The sequence below is a fragment of the Stegodyphus dumicola genome, chromosome 6, assembly GCF_044657685.1.
Source record: "Stegodyphus dumicola isolate Sdum_Otavi_A_Nest chromosome 6, ASM4465768v1".
NCBI lineage: Eukaryota > Metazoa > Arthropoda > Arachnida > Araneae > Eresidae > Stegodyphus > Stegodyphus dumicola.
This window is the reverse complement of record NC_140773.1, coordinates 189,778,991-189,802,247: the sequence shown is the minus strand read 5'-3', so window position 1 is coordinate 189,802,247 and position 23,257 is coordinate 189,778,991. Positions and strand designations below refer to the sequence as shown.

The 23,257-nt window shown below is 31.8% G+C and overlaps 1 protein-coding gene across 1 annotated transcript in view; it reads right to left on the bottom strand.

The window, feature by feature from the left end:
* Positions 1–23,257, bottom strand: part of LOC118202160 (zinc metalloproteinase nas-13-like) — a 197,657-nt gene that overhangs the window by 112,734 nt on the left and 61,666 nt on the right. The gene's annotated exons all lie outside the window — the stretch shown is intronic.

Sequence of the window (23,257 nt, the reverse complement as noted above, 5' to 3'; positions counted from 1 at the left end):
TTGGCGATTGGGTCCCCAAAAAAACCCAGTCGCCCTTTAAAAAGGAGAGTATATAAGGTATTTCTCCCACTTTCCCAGCGTGCCTTTGTGGTGTATTCGTTCTGCACACTGGGCTGGTATTCCAGAGTTCCGCGGTTCGATCCCCGGCGAAGGCGTTTGCTAATTTTTAATATCTCCGGCCTCCAAAAATATTAGATTCAATATTACTTGCGACCGGAGCTGTGTGAAATATCTCATTGTATTTCAGTTTGGATCCACGGTTGATTAAATAGTAAAACAGTTGTTTAGAACACTCTTTTAACTATACTAAGCAAGAAATTAATAATGAAAAACTAAAATTATTAAAACGCTTCACGTGTTGATACGTGTCTTGCTCCAAAAGTAGACCCAAACGTGTAATCAAAATAATATTTTCAGTTAGAGCAAAGAGTAAAAACAACTAAGATAATTGAAGCATTAATAAAATTATATTTCAAGTAAATTGAGTAAATGTTGATTTACAAAGTTGTTTAGAGAGGTGATTGTTTGCATCTAATCCCTGCGACGATAAATTTGTAAGATGTAATTGATTTGAATATAAAATTGAGGCTGTAAGGCTTTTTTCCCTCTTTGCTGAATGATTTCAATGTGTAACTGGGAAGCACGTCTTTCTAGCATCGCACGGTCCGGAGATCGAGTAATGGTCACTGCAGTGCTTATTCTTCATGTCTCCTGGACCAAAATAAAATGCCAAATGGTCTCTGCAAGTGGCACCCGAATTAATAAAAAGTAATGGACAATAATTTGTCTACAACAGGGTTGGCAATTGGATCCCAGCCTTCCCAGTTACCCTTTAACTAATGGAGAACGTAAAGATTTTATCTCTCCTTACCGCGTACCTTCATATTGCAATTGGAAACAACGTTCCCAGAAATTTTTGAGGTAGCAAGATAGATTCGAAGTGGCCAAAAACTAGGATATGTCTTCAAGGATTTATGAGTTTCGTGACGTCATAGGTTCGTAAGCTCACATAACCTCTGACGTCATTACAGTCTCCGATGGTCCCGTAAATTACAGTCTGTAATCCGATTCTTTGTCCTTATATTACGTACATCAATGTTGACGAAAATCTTAAAGCCAGATTGCTAATTTTTCATTTGTTTAAATTTCCATTTTTTTCTTTTAATTAATTCTCAGTTGATTTAGGTTAGTATTTTTCAGTTCTTATTTATATCCCTTGTTATAAGTCTTCTTGAATTTGGAGTGTCAATACTATAGTACTAATTATTTTGTGTTGAACGTCTATTTTTTATTCATTGTTTCTTGCTTTACTTTCATTGTTTATGTTTTTCAGTTAAAATTTCGTTCTGATTATTTAATTTATTTCACTTCATAAAATTCTGATTGCAAATTGAAAACTATACTTTCTTTCATGCTAAATTTTAAACCTTTCATTAGTATTATTTCTAATGAGTTGATCCATCTATCAATAATACAACACAATCTGATCCATGAGGTCAAAGACCTTCCAGCATGTCTTCGTGGTGTAACGGTAGTACACTCAGCGTGTATTTCGAGAGGGCCATGTTGGAGTCCCGACCAGGGCATTGCTCATTTTTCACGTCTTCTACTTCAAAAACACATAATGATTCTGTAGTGGTGTCCGAACTAAAAAATAGTAGAGGATTTGGATTAGTAGAGGCCACCAACAAGATTTGGGGATCGGGTCCCTTGATCCTCAGTCCCCCTTTTAAAAGGGGAAGTATATAATGTATATTCTCCCTCCTTTCATCATGCTTCGTAGTGTAACAGTAGCACATGTAACGGTAATTGAGGAGTCCAGGTTCGAGTCTGTGCGAGAGAATTGCTGATTTTTCACGTCTCCAGCTTCAAAAACAGCTAATGACTATAATATAATTGTTTTTAGACATATATTGCCTAGTTTTTATTATTATTAAGTTGTACTGTTGTATTTAGAGACTAACTTGAAATTATTGGATGAAAAGCGAAACATTACTGATATATATATACTTAAAATGATCCTTAACCTTAATATTGAATTTTTGTATGCAAAATTAATAAGGTAAAATGCATAAAGAATGATGTTTTGGATTTTGTAGGTAAAATAATTTGTTTGCGTATAGTAATTTATATCATAATTTCAAGTATGTGCAAATATTTATATTTTAGGTTATAAAAATTCGTGTTTTTTTACATTGCATATATGAAATATTCTAAAAATGTTTCATTTAAAAAAATATTATAGTATAAACACACTGTAGGACACCCATGCCTTTTTGAACATAAAAGTTTGTTTTATGCTTTGAAGAAATGAATCTTATATGCTCTAGGTTTACAGTTATATAACTTGCAACGAGTGTTTTCTTTTCACTTTTTCTGGCTAATTCTTAAATTCTTAAACACAGTAATTTTAAGCCAACCATTTTGAAAGGTGACGATAATTTTTTTCAAGTTTTTTATAATTCATATTAAAATTTTTTTAAGGAGTAAAAAATGTTCTAGAAGAGAATTGTGGGGTGATGGAAACTTCGCAAAATCATCGCATATTTGTAAATTTCACTAGTATAGGTTTATGAAAAGTTATACTTTTGCGAAAAATCTCACAATCTGCCAACACTGTGATTAAAAAATACATCCGGCTAGCACTGGAAGGTCCAGAATTCGTATCCCGGCGAGGGCATTTCACATTTTTCATATCTCTCCCTCCAAAAATATGGTCTTTGCAAAATGATCAATAAAAAAGGCAATGATTTTTTATTGGAAACTAACTTTACTATCTTGCTGTATCCGACAAGCTGTAGTTACGGAAGAAAACTGAAGAAACGGAATCAAAGTCTACATGTAATGTTTATCAGTTCCATTCACGAGACACTTAATTCTTGTAGAGTGTCACCTCCTTGGGAAGCATTCACTAAGACGAGACCCTAATTCTGACTGATAAGACGTGACCCTGAATCTAAGCGAGTAAATGCAGTAAGAAAACAAAGAATCTAGGAAGGGTGTAAACCAGCGGTGCCCAACCTTGTGCTCGCGAGCACAAGTGTGCTAGCTGATCGTTTTGTATGTGCTCGCCAGCCCGATTAGGTACTATGAACAAAACGTATTTTAAAAATAACCATTCATTTATATTTCTTAATTGTTAAAATATAGTAAGCAATTATAGTCATAAGAGGTATCTTGCAAGACGTTATAAAATAACTGATTGCTGACTGATGAACTTTATAGCGAACGTGGAATCTTGTTGCTTCATTCCAATGTTAGATGGCTCAGCAGGTGAAAAGTACTTCAAAGATCTGTAGAACTTCTTTCACTAGTAAAGCAGTTTTAGGAATCAGGAAACGAAAGTTATAAAGAATTGGACGATAATAATTGCTTATCCGATCTGTATTTTCTCATGGATATTTATGGCTATATCTCATGGATTCAGAATTTATCAAGTCATATTAATAAGCACAAGGCAATTGAAACAAAGAAATACTTGGAAAACCTAAATGCACTGAAAAATAATTTTGAACTCTGCTTCTCTGATTTCCATAAAGTTCAATCAATATTATTATTCATCTCAAAACCATTTGCCGAAATTAATATTTAAGATGTATCACATAAGAGTGGAATTATGTTTAACAAAAAAAAAAATGTTGATGTTTTGGAAATGAGCTCGCGAGTGTCCAAAGGTTGGGCACCACTGGTGTAAACGGTCCTTTTATTAAGAATTAAAATAATTAACAAAAGGCACTTCATACAAAACCAGCCAGCATTTAATGTATAAGGTATTTCTCCCACCTTCTTGGCGTGCCTTTGTGGTGTGGAGGTGTGCACAATGGGCCGGTATTCCAGAGGCCCGTGGTTCGATTTCCGGCGAAGGCGATTGCTCATTTTTCATCTTGCCTGCTTCCAAAGAATACCTAATGTCTCTACAATGGCATAGCTCAAAAGTAATGAATTAAAATTAAACTAAGTTAAATCTATTTAGCCCAAAGACTACACAGAATTAGTGCACAAGTTGGCTCATACATAAATTGCCGTGACAAGTACTATTGACAAGAATAAAACAACGTCGCAGACAGACTGCTATCTTAGATTTTCAAGTAGCAACGGGGTCTACATCAGGAGGAGCACCCTCTGATTAAATAATATAAAACCTTCCTTTAAATACTACCTCTGCATACCTCAGCTGAGTACGCGAGAACTAAACGTTAGCGTTCTGCCAGGAAAACGGAAATTGAGAATGACATTAAAGCTACTTAACACAAAATAACTGGTAAGACAGAATAAATGAATAGTTTTTTTTTAAATAATTTTTTACTCCTTACTACAGCGAGATTTCTTCTAAATTCCTTGTATCGTCAATATCAAAGAATAATTAAAAATTATATTCTACAATGTTTTCCCTAGATGTTATGTTAAAAATATTGCTTTAAAATTGTTTAAAGATTACTATTGTTGCTCGTGTTTTACACTAACCTAAATGCTTTCTTACTGAATTCAGTGGATTATTAATTAAATGTAATTTAAAGAAACAAAACAATGAATTAGCTGTCTAATCCAGTAAAATGAAATTAACAAGCTCCGATTTCTTCTGCAATTTTCCCATGCGGCTGAAAACCTTTATCTGATGAGACTGCACGTAGCAATTAATTTAGATCCTATTACATCAAATCTGACTAACGAATAAATTGAATTAGTTTTAATATGAGCTCAACATTTAAATTAAAATTCCTTAGAAATGTTAAGTTCTAAAAACAAAGCTTTTACAGTAAGTAATCTGATACCTAAAAATCTTCATTCGTTTGTATAGTAAAAGTTAATATGCAAACTCAAATTTCTGACTGATTATTATGCTTCTTAATTTTTGTTCCCAATTATATTTCATTAGTAAATCGGTTTTCCCCTCATTGTTATTAGAAATACGTAACTGCACAAAGATGCAGTTTACGTTTTTGGTCGTAAAGCAGCATAAACATTTATTAGCCTAAAGAGCTTTATCCCGGAAGAGCTGTTTATTTCGTTTTGGCATTTTGTGTCAGATATTTAGTCAAATTCGAAAAGTCTGAATCACTTTTCGAATTGTTGCCACCAAATATTAGAGCCCTGTATTATATTTAAAGTAATTAAATAATGAAGATGTAGAGACATTAGGATTTTTTTTCGGAAGCCAGAGAGATGCAAAAGAAGCAGGGAATCGAACCACGGACCTCTGTATTACCGGCCCAGCGTGCAGAACCACTACACCACGAAGGACGTTAGGAAAGCGGGAGAAATACCTTATAAAGAATCTGCATAAATGTATGCATATTTCTCGCATTGTGATAAAACAACGGTACCTAGAGCCGTTAATTTTGAATAACTTACGTCTTCACCCGAATATGGGCATCTGGAAGCCCAGATTTGGAATTTGTTTTGTTACCTATTTCATATTTTGTAAAGCATTTATGAGTTTTTGATTAAGGAACTCAATGATTTCAAAGCGAGAAATGGCACCAGTGTTCGGAAAAAAGAATTATCTCCAGCGCGTGAGACTGTGCATCGGAAATTTTAAAGATATGCTCTTTTTAAATTACTATATTTTGCGATATTGCTTTTGTATTGAATTTTATGATCTAAGCGCGAAGAACATGTTATTTAATAAATAAAGCTAACACACAAAACGTTAAAAAACGCCCCTTCGGCCGTTATATGAAGTCTGAAAGCTCTCAGATTTGTTTTATTTCTTTTTTTTTTAAATTATTAATCTGGAAAAAACTAAAAGCAGTATGAGAGTAATTTTGTCTATTGAACTAATTATAGTACTAAAGAAAGGGCATTCTTTATATTTTTACTCTTTTATTGTACCTTCACTGCTGCCATTTGGTGCTTAAGATTAAATTTGAATCTTCAGGTATGTTAATTTATTTTTTGATCGAGGGACTTCCTTTGAATTTGAACAATACTTTTTAGCGTGGAGTGTTTTACTTACCATTTGGTTTCAATAATAATTTGCGTACATTTCGAAATACTGTACAGAAATATTTAATTAAAAATTACACAATTTCTAAGGAAACAAAGGAAATCTGGAGCATTACAAACACCTTACAGTTATAAATTCGCTCCTAGAAGAACGTACTTAATTATTTTAAGGAAAGGAGTTTTTGTTTGAAAATTTAACATTTGCAATCAAAAAGTTTTTTTTTTTTTTTTTTTTTTTTTTTCACTTAATAGTGAATTCTTTTAAAAAAACGGAATCGTGTTTTGCATCTCTTAGATCTAGATCTCAAATTTCTAACAAGTAAAGCGATTGCAAAAATTTTCTTTTATTGGAAGGGAATTTGTTGGAAATGCTCTTAATGCATACTTGAAATGCATAGAGCTAAAAGTTTTGTACTGACTTGTTTTAATAATTGCAGTTCTTGTTTGGAAATTAAGTTTAAATCGAAAATTGCACAAGTTTTGTCTAAGACTGAGCCATTGCGTTTATTAGCTTCTGAATCTCATGAGATTCATAGATTGAGCGACTTCCTTTTTGCATACTGATAAAGTCTAAACAGAAAGGAACCTTCATTAAAAAGTTTAATCATTGCCATCATTTAAGTGAAAGTTTCGCCTGGTAATTTTCGAAATTAGAGCTTTCAAAATATATGAATGATAATTTAGGGATTTAAATGTTAAAACGGTTCAATCAAAATAATAGCGTGGTATGCCGATTGATAAGAAAATTAATTTCCTTGACGTATTTAGATGATTGTTTCAATTTTTTTAAAACTTCTAGAGCAAAGTTTCATAAAGCTGCAAAGCGCTTCTGCAGTAACTTTAGCTGTATGATAGTGCTTCAAACTGATTCCATAGTTAAAGCAGTATCTTGTCGAGCATCAAAAGCGTTGTAAGTAAGAACGGATGTTTGTTTGATATCATTTAATGTCCTAGAAACTGTTGCTGGCTTTCGAAAACACTTCTGTTCATTTTCATTAATATATTTTCATATCTAAAATCTAAAGATTTTGGTAGAACTATTTTTTTGCTATTTTTGAAGAAGGAATTGTGTAACTAATTTCCTTAACAGTTTTACAGTTGTATTTAAATCTGCGTTTAAAAATTTCATTAACACGAATATATGTTTTAAAGCTACTGCGTCTAATTTGACAATTACGTCTACTTTATTGGCAACACTTTTAAATTTATAAAACATATAGCACAACTAGTTAAAGTTAGTACTAGTTATAGAACCTAAAAGTCAAGTCTTCAGATTATTCCTAAAATTAAAAATTTATGAGATCAAAAGCCACAATTTTAGTGACGTTGTTAGTGAAGAATACGTATCAAGAAGTGTAGCAGACGTTCCAGAATATAAATTTATTTTACAAAAATTCATTTTATAGCGAGCTTTAATTTCATTTTATTATTTACGGAGAGTATTTATTTTAGCGTCTCCTCTTGCCTTTTGATTTACCTGCATCTTCTTTATCTTCAGCAATTTTGGGCTTATTCAGATCAGCATCATCTTTACCTCACGTGTGCAGAAACTTAATATCTATAAATTGAGTGCACCAGTTTACCGATCTAAGACCAAAAATGAGAAGTTAAGCTTAAGTGTCTATGAATTTCATACGTTTCTAGAAATTTCTTGAGTGAAATTATTTAGAAAAAAATTTAAAAATTTCATATAATATCCTTCCCTTGGCGAGCCAGGGTTAAGGTAGTAAACATTGCAGTACTGGATAAAGAATGCTTAAATATAGCTAACAGTTAAATTCCTCAATATCGTTATTAAACATTACTTAAACTATACTCAATGGAACCTAAGTGGGAAACACTAAATACATATAAAAAAAGAAAAATTTCCTTTAGAGCAGATTGCTTTTTAGAAATATACCAGTCGTTCTCAAAAATTTTATTATTGCAGGTTCAATCAAGACCAAAATTTTAATATAACTTCAAATGAAGCATTTCTCTCAAATAGAAATTTCTTTTTTAACTACCTGACAAATTATTGAAGAAATTTTAATTTATTAAAAATACATGTTTGTAATCAGAAAATATGCAGAAAAGCTTAAGCGTTGGTTTAAAGAAGTATTTCTCAGAGGTTCTCAGATTTCTTAAACTTTACTAAGATTTCTTAAACTTAAACTTCAAAAATTTTATTATTGCAGGTTCAATCAAGACCAAAATTTTAATATAACTTCAAATGAAGCATTTCTCTCAAATAGAAATTTCTTTTTTAACTACCTGACAAATTATTGAAGAAATTTTAATTTATTAAAAATACATGTTTGTAATCAGAAAATATGCAGAAAAGCTTAAGCGTTGGTTTAAAGAAGTATTTCTCAGAGGTTCTCAGATTTCTTAAACTTTACTAAGGATAACAAAGTTTGAAATCTTCTGAAAGATAATACGTTATCCTTGCTGGAAAACTGCTGATTAAAAAATGAAAATTTGCATACTTGAAATTATAATTTTAGTTTATACTTAAAAATATTTATATAACATGAGTTATTCGGAAGGAAAGGTCACTTTTTTCTTTCAGAAATTGGAGAAATCTCCATATTTAGAATTAGTTTTACTTTCTTGTTCGAATTAAAGGAAGTATTGCAATCACAAAAAAATTCGGGTATCATATTTCAACGAAAATATTTATTTTGACCACTCTCGAATCTATTTAAACAATGTTTTTTATGACATCTATAATTACGGACAGAATAAAGGACTCTTTTTTTTTCCAAAAAAAGCTTGTCCGCTAATGGGCGGATGTCGGTTTTACTCTTGCGAGAATTTTATGTCGGTTTACTTGCGAGAATTTTATGTCGGTTTGGTTTGAAGTCCCATTGATTTTTGACTGAGTGTAGTCGGGGAGACGGATCTGAAGGTATATCACCTCTCTTTTTTCTACCACCAAAGCTTTCGAAAGTACTTTCGGCTCAACAGTATTTTAATTGCCACGATGCCGCACAGTCATTATACACTTAGAAGCATCCAAGTCATCTCCGGGATACGAACCCGCGTTCAGCGATACGGCAGCCAAGAACGTTAATCACTAACTTCTCAGGGCAGCCTGCGCAAATAATAATTGATTTGACATTAAGATTGCGGTTAGATGTCGGAAAAAGTTGTAACCATTTCTGGAAGAAATTTTGGTAGCGATTTTTTGGACTTGAGTATTTTAAATCACTCTTTTCGATATGTTTTTATTATAGTAGTGCATAATTTGTATAACAGGTAACTGGTGCAAAACTTTGGCAGAGAACTAACTACCTTCAGAAATCATTTCGGTAAGAGAACGACATTTGCTGACGTACATATAAGACGTATTTTGAAGCAAGTTGACGCATTTAGTTAACATTTGTTTATTGTTCAGCAACTTCAGTGAGATAGGAGAAAATATTCAGTCCTTAAACATTGCAGGTGCACTTTTTATTCACAGTTTTGGAATCAGAAATCAGTCATAAACAGAGAGCTTTATTCCCATTCATGTCAACAATATAAACTGGTAATATCTCGGTACTTTTTATTTTCAATCTTTCCTCTGTTGCTCTCTTTAATCGAGTTTACTTAAGCCTCTTCTCGGAAGTCTTATCTTCTGCATTCTGATATTCAGTAATTGCTGATGATTCCTAGAATTCTAACATATCTAAATTATAATGACATTGAAAATAAGAAGTAATTTATCATTTTTTTCTGGCAACTTCCATTACCCAAACTGCTTTCGGATAAAATAGTTTGCTTAGTAAAGGATTATCGAGTCATTGTTGATTAGATTTTACCCGCAGTAATATAAAATATGTAATTAGCTTCTTGCGCTGATTATTTGCGTTATAAACAAGATTTATCTTTTTCTCAACTGCGAAATTCCGTGATGGCTGGAAATCCGAATGATTGCAGTTTGTATCTTTAATTAGCTTAGTTACCCGAATTCATAATTCCCAGTATTTCGGGAAAAATAAAATTATTTATATATTTCTTTTCTTTGAATGAAAATATTGATTGCCTTAGAACGGTACATTAGACAGGATGCTAGAAAAATGCAGTCTTATTTTCTTAAGACTTGATCCCTGACAAAAATTTCTAACTACATTTTTTTTTTAAATACGTAAACTTTATGTGATATACTTTTTTAGGATACTAGAAATATGAACAAATATCGAAAACGAATTTTTTTATTGATTGTTTAACCAGAATTTGGAGCATCTTATTTCAGCATTTTTTTATACAGAACCTTGTAAAGCATAAATTCCAGTTTATAAAATTCTCATCATGTTTTAATTAGTTAAAAATAGAACATTTCCCATCTTTATATCTAAATTTCTTAGAAAGTTCCTTAATAAATATTTTCAAGGGGACGACTAGATATTCAATAATGATTTACTCAAGACACAACTAGCAGCTAGGAAATCGTCAAAATAAGAAATACTTGCTTTCTGCATCTTTTGATTAATACTTGCTTTCTGCATCTGATTTCGCTTTTGATTTTTCTGATTTTGCTTTCTTTTGATTAATACTTGTTTTCTGCATCTGATTTCAAAACTCTTGAATTTAAAGTACTACTAAGAAAGGTAAAAGGACATAATCATTAGAAAAATCGTTCTTGCGTATATTCGTGAATTCCGAGACGAAATTGTGGAATTTTCTGTTTTTAATTCGAAGAGCATGAAGCAGTTTTTCTGACTGAAAAGTTTCTGGAAGTTTTATTATATGAGCATAAATACAGAGTCCTTCCACTCATAGTGTTGAAACGGTTTTCTTAACATTTTCTACTTTAATTCAAGAAAATTCTTAATTACATGCGTACGATGAAGACTGACAAAAATATAATTTGCATAGATTTCTTTCCAGTACCTTGAATAACACACATTTTAAAAACTTATCTTGTTGTTTTTAAGTCTGGATGCAACTTCATTTTATTCAGCCATAAAGCTCGATTTCTCCGCAGAAAAAAAAAAAAAAAAAAATCTAGATCCACAGTATATAGCGTTCAAAAATCTATTATGTATTATAATAGTCGTACAGAAGTTTAAAAATTATAGATTATTTATGGGAATTAACCGGTTATTTTATGTTCTGAATCTGTACTGTCACCTCTCCCTTTGCGTTTTCCTGCCAGAATGCAAATTCTCTCGCGTGTATTTAAACGAGGGCTTGAGATTGTTTAGACAGAGCGAGTTCTGCCTCGAGAAAGCCACATTACTAGTTGTTATTCTAGTTAAGATTTCCTGCCTTCGGCGTTGTTTTATTCTTGTCGATAATGATGTCACACTGGTGTAAGCTTAAGAGCTAACTTCCGCGTTTAAAGTTCTTTGCGTAGCCTTTGGTTAATAGAATTAGTAGTAATGTATCTGCTTTTGAGTTCTCGCCGTAAGTACTGGTCGATTTGTAAGCAGCTGGTTTGTGTTCTATTCAACTTACTTAATTTTAAATGAAAGGGTCTTTTACACCTTTCTTTAGTTTCTGTTTCATCTTAGACATAACGATAATTCGCTTATACGTCTTTTTCCCATAAGTTACATTTAGCAAAAGGCATATTCTCCTCAAAATTGCTAGTTCCTATTATGAGTTACATGAATGAGAAATATTATGCTAGTTTGCATAAATTTTTGATTTGAAAATGAAACAAGCATACACATAATTGTAACTATGTACAGTTTTGTTTTTAATTCGCTCAGTTAGTTAAAGAATGGGCTGTTTCAATTTGAAAGATTATGAGGTATTTTCTACCTCCTTAGTTGTCTTCGTGGTATAACGGTAACTCACTCGGCGTGTATTCAAGAGGTCCAGACTAGGTCCCGGGAAGGGCACTACACATTTTTCATGTTTCCTGCTTCAAAAATCCTAATGACATTACAGTGGCTCCCCAACTAAAAGATGGTGAACGATAATTCGTCACCACCTGGATTTGGCGATTGGGTCCCTTAATCCCCAGTCGTCCATTAAAAGGTATTTTCTTCTTTCTCAGCATGCCTTCGTGGTGTTACGGTAGCACACTCGGCGCGTATTCGAGAAGTCTGCAGCTTTGGGCATTGCGTATTTTTCCCGTCTTTTGCTTCAAAACAACCTAATGGCTCCACAAGATAAATTTGAAATTTTAAGGAACGTCAATTGGCAAAATCTCTGAGAGACGAAAATTAACTAGACTGCGTGATTAAAAAATTGAATGATAACATAACGTGACAGTGGAAACGTAAAATTTGCAGTAATCTTTTTCGACAGTTTTTTTCTAATAGATATATTAATAGTATGCACTATAACTGTTTTGTAATAGTTTTATTAATAATGACTTATTAATAAAACTATTATATATTATTTCTAGATGCAAATAAATTATAACTCGACTTTTTCTATCTATACCTAGGGTGACTGGGAGGGTATAACTAACGTTTTGCGGTATGAAAGGTAAAAAATAGCAAACAGTATTAGTGATACGAATTTTACAAAGTCTTTAAACTTTCTCGATTACTCGAATTGGAAATTACGTTGAGACTGACAATCATGCCGAATCATATCTTGATAATCCAAGAACCTCTCACATGAAGCTGCGCTTCAATTTTGTCATTAGTTTGATGTATTCCAAGCATACAAACAGTTTTTCGGAAAGTAATGTGCAGAGAATGTCGTATTCTTATTTTAAGATGTCTAACTTGAGATGGTATTGATATGGAAGATCTTCAAAATTTGAACTCTCAATTTTTCTGGAAAAACTATATATGTTAATCCATACATTTGAACTTAAGTGAGATTTAAAAAAACTGGTCAAATTCTATAGATAGGCAGTTAAGAAGTTGTAAGCATCCTTAACAGCGATATAGCGCTATTTGGTTACTTTCAGAATTTTCAAAATTCAGTTTTGGAAATTAGGTAACGACCAGTCATAACTCGGGTTGTGATGATTTATCATTTGACTACAACTGAGTTTAGAAGCCACTGGTTAGATGTTTCGAAACTAAGAAGGGTCAAAAATTAAGATGTCCCTTTTGGGATTCAAATCCTGGCCTTTCATTTAATAGCTAGACTAGGTATGCATTAATGAGCTAGACTAGGTATGCATTAATAAGGTAATGGATAATTCTTTACTACTTTGTTCGTGTACTTACGAATTAAATCTTAGATCTAAGTATATGCAGAAACAGAAATAAGTAATACGCAGAAATCAATGAATTTACTTCACTCTAAAGTAAAATTCAGAAAAAAGAATTATCAGAAAAGATATAGAAATATTTTTTATACTTTTGGTACAAATAAGCTCATGTAGTCAAACATTATCCCCTTAAATTAAAATATACAGTCTGACGACTTTATTTCATTCTGAAACTAAATATAGATATTCTTTTCAATTGGGGCAAGATTATAAGTTTTCGTTGCAGAATATGTAGCTTAATAGAGAAAATTTCGCGTCTGATTTACAATATAGTTACGGAAACTTCATATGCCTAGAAGCTTCATATAATCAGTGAACATATCAGTATTTACACAGCACTTGAAAGAAACCAGCTGTCTGTATTTGTATAATCTGTTTAGTTCTTGGACAAAATGGAAATGAAATTACTGGAATGCGTTGAATTAACTGACGAAATCATTCTTAAGCTGATAAAATTCTAATCCTTGGGAATGTTACAAGGTGAGTATAATGTGTTTAACTCTCAAATTATGTATCAGAAGTAATTAACAATTACTATTAATAGTAAATATTATATGAATATATTTGGAACATATAAACGTCATCATACATGAATGAAAGTTTCGTGTAATACGTTTATATGTTCTGAAAGCATTTGGAAAATGCTTTTCATTACATAAATAACTTTTTAATAAAATTGAATATAAATTTATAAGTCACTGATTATATAATTATGCGGAGCATTTGAAAAAAATATTTTCTGAAAAACTGCATATGTGACATGAGTCATCATTCATGGAGTAGTGAAAAAATGTTTTCTTTGCTTAAAAGGTTTTTCCATTTGATTTGATTTAAGGGCTAAGCTGCGATCACCTATCCCAGAGTTTCTTAAACTGTGGGTCTGGACCCCCATGGGGGTCATCAAAAATTTTACCAGTTTTGGTATTTCTTATTATAATAATTTTACAATTACCAAATATTTTTACACAATGTATCTGAAAATAGATAAAGATAAGACAAACAAAGAAAAAATTGGAAACGTTATAAAAATTCATTTTAATTGCTTTGCACGTGACGCTGTTATTTCGTCTACACTAATTACTTAATTTTCATATTGTTCTATGTCATTATGTTAATGACCTAAAACTGTAATAGTATATTACAGTACAAGTGAAAAAATTGACAGTTACACTCACACGTGTGTCGAATTTGTGCAATGCTTATTGGGTTCCACAAAATTTTTGTAAATATTATGGGCTCCTGGGGTCGCGAAAAAATCTCAATGATAAAAAAGGGTCGCTACCGGAAAAAGTTTAAGAAGCTTTGACCTAGCCCAGTCATTGTTTAGCCGTAAGTTTGGATTGGGACAAGCTTCATGAATCAAAAAACAAAGGCCAGCCATAGTCTCTATACATGTTACAAAAATTTGAAATAACTTCATAATAATTGTAAAAACTCAGTGAAATTAGGAGGTAGCAGAGAGCGAGCAATCCGTATTATATATAAGTACAACAAATGATTACACACAACTAAAAATGAAAACAAACAAAATACAAAATTAGCTTTCTTTTTCCTGCATCGCAAATGATATCAGCAGTGCATAAATCAGTTTATTACATTTTAAAACGGTTTTGAAAAAATTATCAAAATTATATCATTTAAACACCTTAACTCGAAGAAACGAACGTTGATTCAATGATCATCTAAAAGAGAATTTCGTTAAACTCACGATTTTTAACATAACATTAAAACAAAATGACATTAACATATAAACGGAATTTCGTTTGGCTACAATACACTGAACTAGTATATTTCAGCCAACTAATGAAACCAAGATAAAATCAGTTTATTTCAGTCTTCAAAATTTTCGGCTGATGATTAATTATCGAAACAATGAGTTACCTAATCTCTATGTCATAAGCGCACAGTCATTAAATGAACAGGTATTTCCTTCTATTTTAGCTGGAAATATGGACTTATTTAGAATCTGTGCTGAATTGATAAGGAAATAGCCTCCATGTAATGTTGTTCCTTTCCCAAATAATGCCACTACTTATACGTCCAAGATTAAATGTCTGCGTCATTCCATCACATTTTCATATTTATTGTGGATTATTAGGATAAACAACATATTTATAAAAACTCGATAACAGATTTAATCGGATTCCTTAGTCTTAGAAATCTGACAAGCTGAAAAATAATCTTTAACATTTAAGGGAGAGTGGTGAAAGATTTAAGCAACGTTATTTACTCGTGTTATGCTGAAAGTGAATAGAGCTTTAATAGGTGAAAAAACGATCATCCTCTGCTAAGTAATATATAGCGTTGAAATATCAAACGATACTATAGTGCTTACAAAAGTTATCTTTTATAACGCCCTAATAATTACGTCAGTTTGATATATTACCACAAATTAAATAAAAACAATTATTACGTATACAGTAAACTCTTGTCAAAAACAGGAGCTTTAATGCATTGCGCATGCGTTAAAACTTTCTCTACAGAGTTAACTTTCTATGGAAAAATATGTTAAATATAATTCACCTTAAAAAAGTACGTATACTTAAAAGTTGTTGTAATTAAAAAGAAAAAAAATCTGAAAACTTTCATTCATGTTCTTCACAATTACATCACATAAAATTCAATTCAAGAGCAATATCACAGAATATTTAAAAACAGCATAACTTCAGAATTTCCGATAGACAGCCTCGCGCCCTGGAGATAAACATGTTTTTTTCCCGCACAGTACTGCCATTGCTCACTTTGAAATCGTTGAGTCCGTTAATCAGAAATTCGTTAAAGTTTTACAAAATGTGAAAAAGATAATAAAACAAATACAAAAATTCAAAATTCGGACTCCCAGGTGCCCATGTTCGGGCAAAGGATTACTTTGTTCAAAATTTGATGGCTCTAAGTACCGTTGTTTTTTCACAATACATGAAACATACAGGCACATTCTTCATTATTTAATTTTTTTTAATATAGTACAAAAGGCGATAATATTTGGTGTCAACAACTTAGAGTGATACGCCAGTTACAGTGACTGAACGCAAATGCCGTTTCGAGACTAATAGCCCTTCTGGGCTAAATAACCTACGGGTTAAAAAAATAAACAAATATTAATTGAAATGATTTTTATTACTGGTTAAACAAGTGCGGATAGAATTATATTTTTGAAAAGCTGGTGATTTTTGCTCTGGATAATGCCTGACACAATTCTTTAAAAGTTTCACGATAAGCAGCGCTGAGCTTTTCAGTGCTTCTCATAAAGTATCGTCTTCTTTCTTCACTTCGGTCAATTTCCAGTGGAAAATCAGACAGTTTCTGTGACCTTTTAACAATGTGTTTAGCTTTTAGTACGTTAAAGACGCATTATCATCTTTCCTTTATAACTGTCGGCTGCTGTCAAAAGATCATTCAGGTTTTCATTCGCGGTTTCTCAATCTTCATTTCTTGGTTAACTCTTTGACATTTATATCTCAAAATATCTTCCATATCTCAAAATCCTTCGCCACCAGTTGTAATTTGCATGATTTCTTTTCCTTCATAATCAGTTCATGTAAATCCTTTAAAATTTGTGATAACATCTGAGAACGGATGATGCCAGCAAACATTTACTATTAAATGAATTAACATCGCATACGTCTACATTTAATCTCACCTGTTTTTTATCATTTTTCAATCAATTTTCTAAAAATATTGTCAGATTTCCAATTCCATTATTCTCTTTATATGCTGAATTTAAAATTATCATCTCAGATTTGCTCACTATCTGTTCAAAATAAACACTAAAACTAATTTTAACTAGTATATTGAATATAGTAGAGATGCAAGTATAGTAAGATGTTTGAATTGCAAGTGTGCAATATTTTCCCTGAATTATTAATTTTCAAATGCACCTCTAATCGCATTATAAAATTAGGTTTTCTTCCTTTCTGTTGGAAGATTTAAATAATTTGCTTCTCTTTGCATTATTTTTTATGTAATATTTTACGCTTTAAGCAAATTTTCTTTCAGCTGCAAGCGTCAGGAGGGGTGATTGTCAACGTTTTTGGGTTCGGCATCTATTCGTGGAAAAGATGTGTATGCTCATAACTCCAGAGCCTGTTCGCAAAATAGAGGCATTTTAATCTATCAGTCTGAAATATTGAGACTTGGTGAGAAGGGAATAGGGAAACCGATTTTTCGGATTCAAAACACCAGTCGTAGGTTGTGACAAAAATAGAATCGAATTTGTAAACATATTAAGAATTTTTCGGAACGGAAAACTTAAAAAACCAACAAGTGTCTCGTATGGATTCAAATCACGGATCTTCCGATAGCTTTGCGGCATGATGAAATGCGATAATTTATTACATTCTTCCAAATTTAATGAATGAATGGGAAGAGAGACGAAACTTTGTCGACCCATACGCCTCATTTTAGCTTTGGTACCAATATTAAAAAAAAAAAAAAAAAAAAAAAAAAAAAAAAAAAAAAAGATTATTTTGATCGTTCGAAACAGGAAACAAGGAAAATCAGCGGTTTATTCCTCGAGATAAGAATCATGGATCTTACTATTAGCTAGCTGGAAGTGCTACCGTTTGCATCACAAGACCACGCACAAAGGAATGCGGTATTCCTTATAATCTCCCTCACTTCTAGAGCTACTGGAGTGAGGTACGAGATCCAGTTCATTAAATCCAGGAGCTCACGAGTTATGATCCACCATATTTTAGATAGGGCGTCACGATACAGATATCATTAAATTTTTCGGAGCAGAAATGTTAAAAGCCAATGACGTTTTCTTCAGGATTCTAACCACGGATTTTCCAGTTGGTAGATATGCTCCATCTTGGCGTGATGGAGGTTCTGTAACGTTCCTCGGATGTAGAGTGGCTAACGGCTCGCCACTCAGCTGCGGGCGGCTTCCCAGCATGTGTTGCATGAGCTTGGTGGTACATTTAAACATTCACTCACTAAGCTGACTTGGGTAGTGGGTTCTGTGTCCTGGTTTGGCGATCTTCGTAATGGGGTCGTCTTGTCGGAGCAGTTTAGGTGTGAGTATTACAACCGGTGATAGGGCTACTGATGCCTTGGGACCGGATAATTCCACCCAAGCCAAGTTACCAGGTAAGCAGTTTTTTTTGGTTGTACAGAGCACACATAGGAGATGTGAAAATATCATATTAGTTAAATACAAAATCGATTTTTCATCACTAGTGACTAAGATGAGGTGTTTGCCGAAAACATCGCGAACGAAATTGACGTGGAGAAAACAACGCAAGCAGAAAAATAGTCATCTTCAGAGTAAAGAAAGCAAGGAGTTTGCAATTCTAAAATATCGTGGGAGAAAATAAAAAGTGCAAATTTTTCGCAGCTTTAAAACATCGTCATACAAAATATCCTGGTAAAAAATAAAGCTTCTATAAATCATCGTATGATAATGACATCACATACATACGTTTTCTGACTAAAGATTAAAAATTTTAAGAGAAATTTTGCTTAGTGATTTCTGAGTACTAACAAATAATTTTTACCTCTAAATTTCATATTTTCGTTTAAACTAATAAAATCTCACTGAAAAAGCAAGAAGGATGCTTAAGCATTAAAAGTACAGAAATTAGTAAAAGTTAATCCTATATATAGAAATTAATAGAATTTTAAATTTACGTATGTTCCTCTTTCTAATCTTCCTTACTTTCCATAAAAATCTATAAAATAATAACTTAGATATTTAAAAGAATATAATTAGATAATAAATGTCAATAATTAGCGAAGTAATTATGCAAAACCTGCTAAATTAGTAAATGTTATAAATTGCAGTGTGTTTAAGAATGTTAGAATAAGTGAATTCTATTCTTGGAAACATTTTCAAAGTATTTTTCTTACAACTGAAGTTTAAATAATAAATCACTTTATGAGGCAGTCCGTCTCTTCTTATCATTAATAACTAGAACAGCTTCTTTTCAGAAGCATTCTTTTCCCTCCCGAATGTAATGAAATCTCCGAAAAGGTGCTTTGAAATGTTTTCTGAGGAAAAAAAAAAACAAAAGCAAAGTTTCATTCCTTTAAAAACTTCAATACCGTGATGGTCCCGCAAAAACTATATCAGAAAATATTTTTTTATTAGCAGCATTCTTTTCTTTAAATAAAAGTTTATTTAGTTATTTCTTTTTGAATAATATATTATGAACAACAATTGAACAATTATGTATTTACGCTTGAAAAACAATTTATTTTTTAAACAAAAAATGTATTCATACTTACAACGTTTCGTTTTCTTTGCAAGCGTAAAAATGTACGAAACGTCCTAAAAGACTGCAAAGTGAATTGCCACTATATCTTCTAAGGTCCCATAGAGACTGGGAAATGGTGTAAAGTACCTTTATTTAACTCAAAGTTAAAGAAGGCATCACTCGTGTTTACGAAATTTATTGTCAACAGTTATGTGTTAAATCAAAGATAAACAAATCTTTCATTCATAATCAATTACTTATAAGAATATATGTTTAAAAAAAATCCGAAAGCTTTCAGATTTTACATTACGTCCAAAGTGGGGTTTCTTTAACGTTTTGTGTGTTACCTTTGTTTGTTAAATATCATGTTCTTTGCACTTAAACCATGAAATTCAATTTAACAGCAGTGTCGCTATATAATTTTAAAATGAGCAAAGCTTTAGAATTTCCTATACACAGTCTAGCGCGCTGAAAATAAAAAAGTTTTTCCCCCCTTACAGTGTTACCATTGCTCGCTTTGAAATCCTTGAGTTTGTTAATCAAAAATTCGTTTTACTGTTACAAAATATGAAATCGATAATAAAACAAATTTCAAATTCCAAATTTGGGCTTCTAGATGACCATATTCGGCAGAAGATTACGTTATACAAAATTTGATGGCTCTAGGTACCGTAGTTCTATCCCAATGCGAGAAACATACATACATTTATGAAGATTCTTCATTATTTAATTTCTTGAAATATAACATAGGGCGATAATATTTGGTGGCAACAATTTGAAAAGTGAACCGACATTTATAGTGAACCAAAGCAAAATCCAAAACGAAATTAAGAGTCTTTCAGGGCGAATTGCCCATTTGTACTAAAAACGGTATAAAAAAATAAAATCTGAAATGCTTCAGATTTTATATTACGCCCGAAGGAGCGTTTTTTTAACGTATTGGGTGTTACATATTAAATATCATGTTCTTCGTAGTTAAATCATAAAATTTAATTCAACAGCAGTTTGACACAATAAAAAAAAATCTGAAAGCTTTCGGATTTTACATTCCGCCCAAAGGAGCGTTTTTTTAACTTACCATTATTTATTAAATATCATGGCAGTATTTATTAAATATCATGGTGGGTTACCATTATTTATTAAATATCATGTTCTTGGCACTTGATCCAAAAATTCAATTCAACAGCAATATCACAAATATAATTTTAAAATGAGTATATCTTAGAATTTCCGATACACATTCTCGCGCGCTGGAGATAATTTTTTTCCCGTACAGTATTACCATTGCTCGCTTTGAAATCAAATTAGGGGTTCCGGATGCCCATATTCGGTGGACGATTACGTTATTCAAAATCTAATGGCTCTAGGTATCGTTGTTTTATCACAATGCGAGAAATATACATAAATTTATGCAGATTCTTCAATATTTAATCTTCGCTGTTCATAGTGAATCAACGCAAAATGCCAGAACGAAATTAATAGCACTTTTGGGCAAATTGCCCGCTAGTAACTAACTAACTACGTAATAGGACCTTTAACTTAAAAAGTAATATCAAGTTAGCTTAACGAATATACAGTCCAAGTAACCCGCAAGTAGGCTCTGACCTAAAGGTCGGCGTGACAAGCCTAATGACAACAATATTACAACGCCGCAGAATACGTCTCTCAAAATAACATCAAATTAGCAATGTGGCCTTCAGCAGGCAGAAAACTCTTTGATTCTATCCTTGAAAACTTCGCTTTAAATATTGTGTTTTTTCTACTTCATTTGAATATAGAAATGTACATTCTTGCAGGAAAAAGGAAATGAGGAAGATAGGAAAGCTAATTAACATAAAATAACTGGTTAAAATCTAAACGAGACCTTACATCTTTAATTCTTCTTATACGATTTACTCATAATAAAATTTTCTAGAATATTTTTGAAATATGTTTCCTAAGCAATTATCAAAAGAACTGTATAATTTTATTCTTTCGTGCTCTCAGAAATATTTTCTTGATCTAAAATTATCTTAATACACTTATTTCTATTTTTAGAATCATTTGACATTTCAGACCCTCCAATAAAAGCATCTATTAAATCTAGCATTCAGTTTTTCATTCATAATTTAGTTTATTTTAATATAGTTTTAAGAAATTTTATTGTTATTATCTTTATTATAAAACAAGATTTTAAGATCAGACGTGTTCTCACTTTCAATTTTCTGTAAAGAGATTTCTGAGAGTTAATTTCGTATTTTTAAATACTTTTGTTCAAACTGCTTTCTAAGAATTAACTTGACATTTCTGAAGAATATTTACATAGTTTTTATAAAGAAAAACGCATAAAAACGTAAAATATATGGACTAGACTAAATTCTTTACTCTCTTTCGTAATATCTTTCTAAAATAAGGCTACAATCTTTGTCTCGAAAGAATCATTGTTTTTCGTGCCAATTATACATTAAATACAAAATAAGCATTTTAAAGTATAACTTAGTAACGTTAACATTTACTTAGTAATGTTAATTTTAATTTAGATAACATATTTTTTTTTATTAATTCTTTCCTCTATCTTTCTTTCTTTTTCTTATCAACATTACAGAAAATTGAAATTCCGGAGATTTTATTCTGGATAATTCATTTGTAGTTTAGAGAAAGAGACATCTGTAGTAAATCTCTAGAAAAGTTTTTTATTCCTGAAATAACTTCCTGTGTGCCGGTCTGGTTTTTGACTAGTTTTTGGTTGTCATATTGTATGATAGCAAGCAATCTAAAAGATCCAACAGCTGAAATTTAGTTAGAAACGTTATAAGGTATTTCTCCCGCCTTCTTAGCATGCCTTCGTAGTGTAGTGGTCAGCACGCTGCGCGCGTATTCCAGAGGTCCGTGGTTCGAATCCCGGCAAAGGCGTTGCTCATTTTTCATGATTCCTGCTTCCAATCAACCTAATAGCTCTGCAGTATGTTAAAAGTTATCAACTGTGTTCTAAATATTTACGCACTTACGAGGTCTAAGAAAAATAAAAATTAACAAAGCTTATAAGATTTCTAAAATTTTATTTGTGTTTCTAAGGCGTAGTTTAACAAACTTCTTTAATTTTTACCTTCTGTGTATATTTTCTTAGTTTAGACCCACGAAGACGGGATTTCTTCTAAAGCATAGGAAGGTCAAGGATTGTAGTACTAATTAAGTTTAACATTACCCGTAGTGAGATTAATAGATTTAGTTCCTCCAGTTTATTTCTGCTCCTGACAGTTATTAAATAACTCCCCAAAATAAATAAAAGTAAAAAAGAAAATCTGAAATGTTTCAGACTGTAATGGTCACCAGGGTTTGTTCAGGTTTTATATGCTGTCGCTGAGTTCGCAGTCTACCCGTCTGCTCTTGCAATTTACTCATGCTAATCCACTTTTTGTCTTTTTAGTTTTATTATTAAGCATCATTTCGTTCGTACGTAAGGCATATGCAATTTCAAGAGCAAACTCGCAGAAAGTTTAAAAGCAGCTTAACAGTATATGTTTAGATTTACCGATACAGTGTTAAGGGCATAGATATTTTATTTTTTATTTTTTCAGTCTTTTATCAGTTTATCATATCAATATTCAGTTTCCTTATTAAGATGGTTAATCATTTTCTTTCTTTTTATTATTTACTTTTTATGCGTTAACTTCGTTTATTAAATACCACGTACTTCGCACGTTCACCGCATAATATTCAACAGCAAAAGTCACAAAATATTTAAAAGCAGCATATCTTTAGAATTCCCGACAGAATGTTAGAGGTTGCCATACAAACTTTTTATTTGTTACATCATTTCTCTAAAAATTAGCCGCTCGCGCTGCCAGATATCTAAAAACTTTATCATAAAAAAGACAAAGTATGTAATGATTTTAATGAATCCAGTTAGCGTAATTTCATAAAAATATTGGATATTTATAATTAAAAATCTCATGATTTTATTATATGTTAATTTAAATCAATC